Here is a 10,135-nt window from a genome sequence, read left to right as displayed (position 1 = left end):
GCGACTCGGTTATGGCTGCATACCGCCTTGTCTCGACCACGTCCGCTGTTGCGTCGACACTTTTGAGCTGGGAATCGCAGCAGTGTTGCACGCGATAGCAAGAGCCGCACCCCACCTTACTTGAGTACCGTGAGGGGACAAAAAAACACGTTGCGCTATCTTCACGCGAGTGATACGACATTATGTGTCTTTGTTCTTCGGGGAGAAAAAAATGATGATGGCTGCGAATAGTGAGAAGGACGGTAGCTGGCGATGTCAAGGAAGACTGCCATTCATTCACTGAGCGTTCGGCATATTGGGCAGAGGATGGACATCAGAGGGCTGAACACAGGAATACTTGCACTGCCATTACATCAGGCGACGTTGCTTGTTACAGGAAGTGTAGACTTGCTGCCTAGTCAACAGATGTAGCGAACCTTTCGACTGATAAGCCGATGGAACGTTATTAATTGTCTTTATTTAGTACAGCGTGGTACAGAAGAAAATGTTTGACAGCGGGCCCACTGTACCCGGAGGTTACCCGTTGCCAGTATGCTCGGCTGACTTGAAAACTGGCAGTGGGAAATAGCGCTATATTTGTACTACCACGGTGTAGTTGCGAAATGAAAAAAACAGCCTGTCCGAATAATATGATTCTTTCTTCATCTTGGGTGATTCCTTCGGTCGTTTCTTTTTCGTGCCACTTCATGGTTGTTGAATTTTCTAGCGAAACTAAGTCGCATTATTTCGTGCAGAAGCTTTTGTCTTCCGTGGCGCTTCGTATTTGCGATGGTCCTTACGCAATATGAATGTAGTATGTGGAACTTCAGTGGATAAACACGTTACCGTTATTCTAGACCCGCAGTAGCTGCCCAGAATTCCACACTAAATGCCACAATAATGCCGAGCTTTTCTGCAGCGTTTAACGGCTGACTGCGAAAAGGAAGGTATGACGGCCGGTTTTAGATGAAAAGGGGTTGGACGACAGAGAGGCAGTTGATATGATTAAAACATGCAAAACAGAGCACTCAAATGCGATGACAGGCTAAAGTGGTTACAATTTAGAGAATTGTGTATAAAATCAAACAAAAGAAAAAAACAACAAACTCTGGAAAGTGAAATGAGGAAAGGAAAGCGGAAAAGCACCTCAATCTCTGGAAACGTTTATGCGACTTCGAACTGCATTCACAATATGCTTGAAAAACAAGATAAAAAAGATATATAGAAATGTACGACGGATTTTTAGCGGATAAAATGAAGTTCAAGTACAGCAGGCACGTGATGTCGTAAGAAGATTAGGGCGCCGAGCAACGGGATCGATCAGATGATAAACCATTTGTATAGCGGAGACTACCTCGTCACTGAAAACATTACTTCCGACTGACAAAAAAGCTCGAATGTGTTTTCCTATTTTACTACTTTAAAATACAGCCACTTCAATCAATGTCCAACGGCGATGGAGTAAGAACACTTGACTAGAACTCTGTTAAGGGAGAGAGCTGCTGTGCTCAGATGAATGTAAAGTGCAATATAAAAAGTGGAGCAAAAGTATTTACTTTAAAGGAAAAGTGTAGTTTGCTGGAAGATGAAAAGCAGGGACACTTTTGATGTCGTTAGAACTAGCTGACAGAAGATATTAGGCTTGACCATTTTCAGGTTACATTCAAATCACTTTACAAGGGTTACACAATAGAGATATCTGTGATGAGTACGAAATGAGGATTTCACCCGTCAAAGACATGCAAATAAAGAACATCAAAAGGACTTTGTTCTCGGCAAATTCTTGCAATGCCGCTCAGTTCCAGCAGCACTGCGGTGCGCATTTTTCAGCAGCCGACAACGGAAGCGAGCACCGGTGACAGTGGAAGGATGCAGCGACGAACCGTGACCACGCGTAACGTTATTCCGATCCAGGCGTGAACGCGCTGCCCGGAGAGACGGCAGCGTGCATGCTCGCGCGCTGCTGCTGCCTCTGCTCATTCATGCAACTGGCGGCCCCGATTCCAAGCTGCCGTGTCCCGGCGAAGGGTAAGTGATAAAGTGACGAGCGTTTATCCAGTCTCACAGCCACGGCACTGTTTGACGAAGGCAAACAAGGGCAGAGGGGCTCATGCGTCGAGAGGCAGCCGCAAAGTGGTTCCCGCACGGCACGTTCTCTGTGAAGACAGGGCTAACGCCACGAAGTCGATTCTCAATGCTAGAATGTTTACACTCACGACAATATTTTAGAGGAAGCAGGAATCACCTTCCTAATTGCACTGATTTCGCACATAAGCAAAATAAAACCAGGAAATAAATTGCCAAGTGAACTTTAGTTTTGCAACGCCCTGCAACCTTCAGAGTCACTGATACCTTTTTGGCGGGAAACGTTTTAAGACTCCTGAGGAACAACATTTGCAACTGACATTTATTTGTGTACTTATTTTTTCTGCCGGAACACAAGTTGGACATATCGGGTTCCGTACACCAGGAGACTGCCTCAGCTTCACAAAAGATCTGTAAATTATTATGCTTGGAGGTGCTGAGAGTTACATTGCATTTGCAACAGATCCTATCGTAGCAAATGTGAGATACTTGAATCAGCCTTCGTGGCATACTTGCAGTGAAAGGGCTTTTTTGTTGAAATGTACTTGCACCCTATAGGAGGTGCAATCCACATGAGGAGCAGACAGCAGGGATTCCTAGGGAAGTTGTTACTGTTAGTATTTTTGGGCACTTTGTTTTGTCGATAGGCGAACCTGCACAGAACAATAGTTTGTCTATACTGTACACACACGCTCACTAGTATGCACATTTTCAAGCAAGCTTCGTTGATTATTTGGGCCTCAGCAACAAGCCCACATTAGGCAGATAACAGCCTAATGCGATAAGACGAAAGCCGGGTTTATGGCTCACATAGGACGGGGAGAAAGAACACTAGACACGTGTACCCGTACTAGTGCAGTCCTCTTTTCTCTGTGCCCCTGTTTTATGTGCAGAATTTGTCAGCCATGAATACACCTAAGCTAAACTACACCGGCTTTCCATCGCATTTCAATTTTTTGAATTCTTCCGATGCTGATTCGTTTCTTCAATCGATTAATTAATTGTTGGGTGTAACGCGCCGACTTTTCACAGGCAATCAGAGAGAGCAAGCGAGAGAGAGAGAGAGAGAGAGAGAGAGAGAGAGAGAGAGAGAGAGAGAGAGAGAGAGAGAGAGAGAGAGAGAGAGAGAGAGAGAGTAAACTTTAATAAAGGAAAGGAGCGAAGTGGTCGGTTTCCTTCGGCCAGGATCCCGTTGGAGCTTCCATGCGTCTCAGCCGGGTGGCTCAGCCGAAGCTGATCTTCGACGCTCGAGCAGGCCCGGCTATGAGGCGCGCCATAGTGGAGGGCTCCGGATTAATTTTGACCACCTGGGTATCTGTTTCTTTTGAACACCTCGGCGGATTAATTTCGACCACCTGGATATCCTTAACGTACGCCGAAATCCCGAACACACTGACACTTTTGTTTTTCTCCTCCATCAGAAAAGCGGCCACCGCGGCCGAAAATCGAACCCGTGGCCTCGTGCTCAGCAGCACAACGCCGTAAGCGGGGGACACATGTCCATCCCAGCAATTTGGTTTCCAACATGGCGAGTCAAAATAGCTAGCAGATTGGATGCGCGCGGGAGCGAACGGTGCCGCGTGTCATCCGGCAGTCAAACCGGTTCTCGGGGCGGAGACGCATGCGGGGACGCGTCCCTTTCCGCTCATGTGTTTGACCCTCTAGCCACTGAGTCACCGCGGCGGGTTTTCTTCAATTGCGCAGGTCGAGGTGTCTCCTTTTAAGTGCGCCCATTTCACGTGTGAAAACCTTAAGGCACGATCTTCGTAATGCATAGAGGTTATTATTTTTAAGTGTGGGCTCATTACGTTGACATTGACAGTTGTGAGAACTAATGAGTGCGATAGCAGGTGTGAAATTTATGCGCACCGGAAGCCCACTTAATGACCACTACAAAAATGCAGTGGTTCATTAAATTGCTTGGAAAATAAGAAAAAGTGAAACATCCCCCTCGCGAGGGGCACGATCAAATGTAGAGCATTTCCGGGGGCGCACGACGTTAAGTAGTTTGCGTTACGTTATTGTTGTTGCACTTGTGGCAACTGCTGACGAGAGAGCGCTCGTCAGCAGTAATTTGAATGAGTCAACGATATAAGGCGCGTTCGTAGCGTCCCATTCTGTGTCGGCTTTGTGGCGCAGTGGGTAGAGCACCATGTACATTGCGTTCCGCCCGCAGGGTCGAGGGATCGAAACCGGGCGCCGGATAGTATTTTTTTTTATATAGTACGAAGGGGTGCGGTGAGGACTACGGACGTCAACGCGGGTGACATCGTGAGTTACTGAAATGCTCTGCATTAAAAAAAACAAGAAAACTTAGAAGCATATCATTTACAATATCCGTGGCAGCGCAGCAAAAGACCATGGGGCCTGTATTGGTGAACCTCTTAGTTTGCTTGGGAGGATTATCCTCACATTTACTCGGTATGAGCTTCGCGTCGAGCTTCACAGGTGTTCGCCAAGTTGTGGCGCTAGAATCCTAGATTTGAGCGTATGCACGGTGCTACGCCACTGTTCTCGCAAAAGCCATTGCGTCGTTAAGTTTAGTCCCGCCGTTCACTAATACAGACTGACCACCACCCTTCGCTAATTTCGCCTGGTATAGCGTGAGGGCCCGTGTCCGTTTAATTTTGAAAATCGTATATAACCCTGTCCGTTTTCGAATGAATCTTGTAATAGATGGGGATGTAGAAAATTTGATCTTACCTGACGTCTGATGGGAATCGCGTATTCAGCCACTTGTAATTTTTGATACCGCATAACTAATTCAAAGTTATGTGTATTTCGACCAACCACAGGCCTACACGTTTTACAGGGCACTTTCTATTGTGTTGCTCCCAAGACTAACTCTAACGTGCAAAGAAATTGTACGGACTTGAAATGCAATACGTGCGCTTCGTACCCAACCGAATTTCACGCCAAGGTGTTGGCTAATAGGTAGTGACAATAAAAGCAATGTTTCCCGAGAATACCCGTTTTACGTGCCAGAGTATCCTTTAGGTTGAGAGGCGCGCCGTACAGAAGTGCAACTGATTGATTTAGAAGGTCTGGGGATTTTTAATGCGCCTTAAAATCAAGGCATATGGCACACGGATGTTGTCGTTGTCCCCCTCTATCAACAATTTCGCTGCGGCAAGCTTTGAACCCGCATCCCCATGCTCAGCAGCATAACGATTTAGCCGCACAGGCAGCGGGGGGTGATGTTTAAAAAGGCACTGGCCTTTGCTCGTTCCGTTTCGGAATCGGGATCTGAACGACGATTTCCGGAGGGTCGTATTGTTAAGGGCTAGCAGTCAAAGTTCACTATAATAGGTTGGTCGAATTGCGGTTTGAAATTTATTGGAGTTCATGACGCTGAAAGCAGCCTGAACACATGTTCCATGGTGTACAGAGCACCAAGATAATTGGGCAAAGCACACTGGGTCCATCGACATTGTGTACATGGTGGTCGAGAGTTATCTGTGCTTGAGCTATTTGTGTTTAATGGCTAATGATATATTTTAAAATGGCGAGCTTCCGCTTTGACACAACACATTTTAGAACAGCAAGCGCTAATCTTAAGTGACATTACGCTAGCGCAGACGAGGTAGAAGCTGTAACGGTACGCAAACCTTAAACACAAACTTCAGGATGCGCAAGTGCGTTGTCTGCACTCACTATAGCTGAAATATTTGTTTTGAGGATAGCGGCTGTGTTAGTACGCAACCCGTCGACAAACGGCACAGCCTGTTTACCGAGTGCTGCGTAGCCAAGCGCTCGTCGGCATCGCGGTTACGAGCAGTTCAGGCTCTTGCCCATATTATCCGGACATATATGCGAGTACAAGATGATAACGCATGGTCTGGCTTAGTTAAGAGCGTTATCTAGAGCAAACGTCGGGGGTGGAGTTTTGCATTATCCAGTGAATCAGCAACAACATCTTTTGCCTTAGGTGTGCAGCAAGATTAGGCCACGCCACATGAAACCGCTTTCAGCTGGTTTTCGGTCACTTTCCCGTATTGTCTGAAGGGAAGCTTCGATGTCAAACGGAGCTTGTGTGGGTTTTTGTTGTCGTCATCGCTCAGTACTGCAATTATCAGTAAAAAGCAAGAAGAATGGCATAGAGGAGTGAATTCTTGCTCTACTGACTTTTTTGTTTACTCCACGTCGACACACGCATTAATTTCACGGTAGCGCTTGTTTAGAACGTTAGCACAAGTCGCTGGAGGGTAACTGGATTTGTAAAGCAATACGAATTTGCTCTATCCAGTCTAAAATTACAACAGGAATACCGCAAAAACCTAACAAGAAAAAACATTGTTGTGACAACAGAAGTCCTGTTGTTACGACAAAGCCATCTGTTGCTACGACACACATTTTTGTCGCAACGACAAAGTCCACCTTCTCAATGAAGCATTCCTGTAGTCACAACAAAACTGCCATTTACGCTACTCTTCACAATGGGCAATAATATTCAAACCATGTGCAACTACTGACGGAACATCAGGATCACGACAAGACAAGAATTCGGTCGGACGGGACATAAAAATCAGGACAGGAATACGGCACACGAGGGAACACCATAATCACGACAAGACAAGAATACGACAAAACGACAGTACGACACGCCAAAAAACGACAAACTATAGAAATTTTTCCTGCCGTCTTTTTCGACGGGGTATAGTTTACGACAGTTATAGGACTATGCACCCAATACATTGGCTGGAAGTACAGATGGTGTGCGATGCGCTCATACGAAGTAAAGGTTATTTGGGCTAAGCCTGTAGGGTTAGGCGGAAGCCGATCGGGCGACGCAGCAAGAATGTTTCCAATAGACGCGCAGTAAACGATGCCGAAAGAAAAAAAAAAAACAAGAAAACGACGCCATGTTGACAGATAGGGTAGGAGGTAAACGCCTGAAAAGCAAGAAGATACGAAACGAGGGAAAGTGGAACAGATGACTCCGCATGGGAAACAGGTAGCTTTCGCAGCGCTCATGCATAGCCTGCTTTTCCATCTGTTCAGGCATCGCCAAAAAACGGCCCCAAAGCTACAAGGGCCACCTGCAATGAAACCAATACCAATCAACCCCGACCATAAAGCAACAAGAAATGCCGCTGTGTGACTAAACAAAAAAAATCGGGTCCAATGCACGCTGTGAATGTGGGTGGACTGCGAAGCTGTAAATGATCCACACTACAATTACCCATGCGGCGTCACTTGAATTCACACACGTGGCTCTTCAAAGAGTTACACCAGAGACTCTGCCAACCGTTACCTGGGATTCGCCGGGGTGGCGTCCCGAACGCAGCAGCGTCTGAAGAGAAAACGGAGAGGAGCGTCCTCGAAGGGTCAGGCGAAGGGCGTCACGCGCGGCTATGGCGTCATCTCTCTCACTGCCTCCCCCTCACTCTTGTTTCATGTATCGCCTCCAAAAGGCGTCCTTCACCTCCCCAGTCGCTGATTACAAACCACCGTCTGTCTCCCCGTCTCAAAGTGTGGGCGTAGCCAAGTCGGCAAGACGACGGGCTCTCACTTCGCTTTTCCATTCGGACCCAGGTTCGATACCTGGCGGTACCAGTAGTTTGTGTAGCCTGGATGTAGCCAGTAGCCAGTAGTAGCCTGGAATGTTTGTTTGTGTAGCCAGTAGTAGCCTGCGAGTTTGTGCTGACGCGGGGACGAAAATTTTCTTGGCTGGTTAGAGGTATACTGCTTCGCAGTAAGATGTTATGTGCGCTCGTGTGAGTGATAACGAAACGTGTAGAGAAAGCTTCTGAACAAACGAGAGGTATTTGATAAGAAAGATAGCAAGCCGAGCATGCCCGGCACTTGTGAGCGAAAAGATTTGGAGAAATAGGATGCCTGCAAAGAATGAGCCGGCTGCAGGGGCAATTGAAATTTGGCTGTGCGCACACCGAAGCAGAAGAAACACGGTCAAGTTTGCATGCGGCGAGTGGCCTATAATGTAGCCAAGTTCAGTGTGTAAAGTTCATTCACATAAAACAGTTGTAGGTACACCCATACTAAGCGGGCGGCCTTGAACATACGCTATCCGTTACTCAGTAAAATGAGCTCGTTCCGGTTGCAACATAACCAGTGTAAGTAGTAGGAAAGGCATTCTGTTATCATTAGAGTCGTGACAATACCGGAAGATGTTGCAGAGCTTGGAAATGTGCGACATAGAGTTGACCGCACCTTAAAAGAACTGTCTGTAACATTTATAAGGACCCCAGCCTTCGTGCTTCTCTGCAAAATCTTTGCCCTCCGTCATAAATCTGGAGCGCCAAGTTATGTTTATCGCTGACAATCTTGTCCTACTGTTTGCATACAGAGCGAACGTTCAGCTAGCTGTAAGTAGTGTCGTCTTGGTTAAAAAGTAGCAAACTGTTACGTGCAAAGTGGAGCAGAGGTGGCATGTAGATAATGAAACTAGGCGTTTTTTTTTCCCTGTCGGTTGTCGCAAGCCCTGTAGAGCACATGATCAACCTGCAGCGTGTTGCTGTAATTGTCTTACTAGACAAGCCCTTTTTTGCATTCTGCGTCGGGCCCGACGCGCCAGACTTGAGATTTACCTTGCCCTGAATATATCCCACGCCAGCTTAAACCACTCAGCTATATTGGCAACAGTATTGGAATTTTCCCTATGTGGTTATTTTCGAGTGCTTTAACACTGACGGAAATACGCGACATGCAGTACTTGATTTGAAAAGTGTTCATGAGATGATAAGGGTTCCCGTTAGCAACTAGCAACTCATTTGCAGAGGGCACTAATTTCCATGCGCGCTAACCTAACAAAAAAAAAGGACCATGTATCTGGACGAAATTTAGCTCGCTTTCATTGATTGATTGATCATGGGGTTTCACGCGCCGAAACTACGCATGTTATGAGTCGCGCCGTAGTGGACTGCTCCGGATTAATTTTGACCACCTAGGGATCTTTAACGTGCGCCGAAATCTCATACACACGGGCGTTTTCGCTTTTCGCTTCCCCCAGAAAAGCGGCCGCCGCGGCCGGAAATCAAACTAATGTCCTTGGGCTCAGCATCACAACGCCTTAGCCGCTGAGCCACCGCGGCGGATTAGCGCCTTTTTAGCGTGGAACATTTTTAGGCTAGGCGTTAATGTATAGCCCACGCTTTTGTGATGCTCACAAAAGTGATGCCTGGGGGAGGGTTAGCAGGAGGGGAATAGAGGGAGTCGTCGCTGATCGGCTGACCGACCGCTGAGGGGATGAGGGGATGGTGGGAAGGAGCAATAAGGGGCAAGACGGTGATTGGCCACTCAGTTTATAGAAAGTTTTGTGCACAGATTTTCGGTAGGATTACCTGACCGTTGCGTCAAAGAACGCTTAGCGTATGCAAAAAAATGACCTACGAATTCGCAATACATTTTCTATTGCTTCAAGGGGCTACGAATCCTCGTTGCGTGATGGGGAATGTGGTCCATGATTATGTGAAAAAAAAGTGCACTATCCGCCTGATAATCGCCTTTCAGGAGCCCTTAAAGCTAAAGACGATTACTTTATCGGTTGTTCCGCGCTCTGTTGACACCTGAAAAATGAAGAAACGAGATGTTACCCGCTTTACAACGCGTAGCTCTTAATACTACATTCATAAATGGTGAAATGTCGCCAGATCCAAAGAAATTCAAAAATATTGAGTAATGAAAACGACAACCGCGGGCATCGGAGTCGAGTTCTTGATGCAGTCATTCTCAAATTTATGACTACACACATTTGTATGGCGATATTTTTGTCCGGCCAAATTAGCAGGGACAGAATGGGGACATGTATGACAAGTTCCAGCGGCTCAGAAGTTTCGAATGATTATGGTCATATAAACCACTTGTTCAAGTATTTTGTTCAAGTAGTTTGTTCAACTTTTGGCTGGAAGGCTGGATCGAGGGACAAGCAAGTATTAGGGGCGAAGGCCCTAAGGGGCTCGGACTGTCGGCTTCTGATGTCGTCATCGTATCATGTATGTAGTCACGGTGCTAAAACACTGGGATACTCCTTTTCCTACGCCTCGCGCTAGAACCCTCCGTGCTCCAAAGACACGAGACTTACAGCAAAGCTGTATACGTCAGCCTCCCAACG

This window comes from Haemaphysalis longicornis, unplaced genomic scaffold (assembly GCF_048455015.1).
Source record: "Haemaphysalis longicornis isolate Haplotype H1 unplaced genomic scaffold, Haemaphysalis longicornis Haplotype H1 scaffold_7, whole genome shotgun sequence".
Taxonomy (NCBI): domain Eukaryota; kingdom Metazoa; phylum Arthropoda; class Arachnida; order Ixodida; family Ixodidae; genus Haemaphysalis; species Haemaphysalis longicornis.
This window is presented reverse-complemented; position numbering follows the sequence as displayed.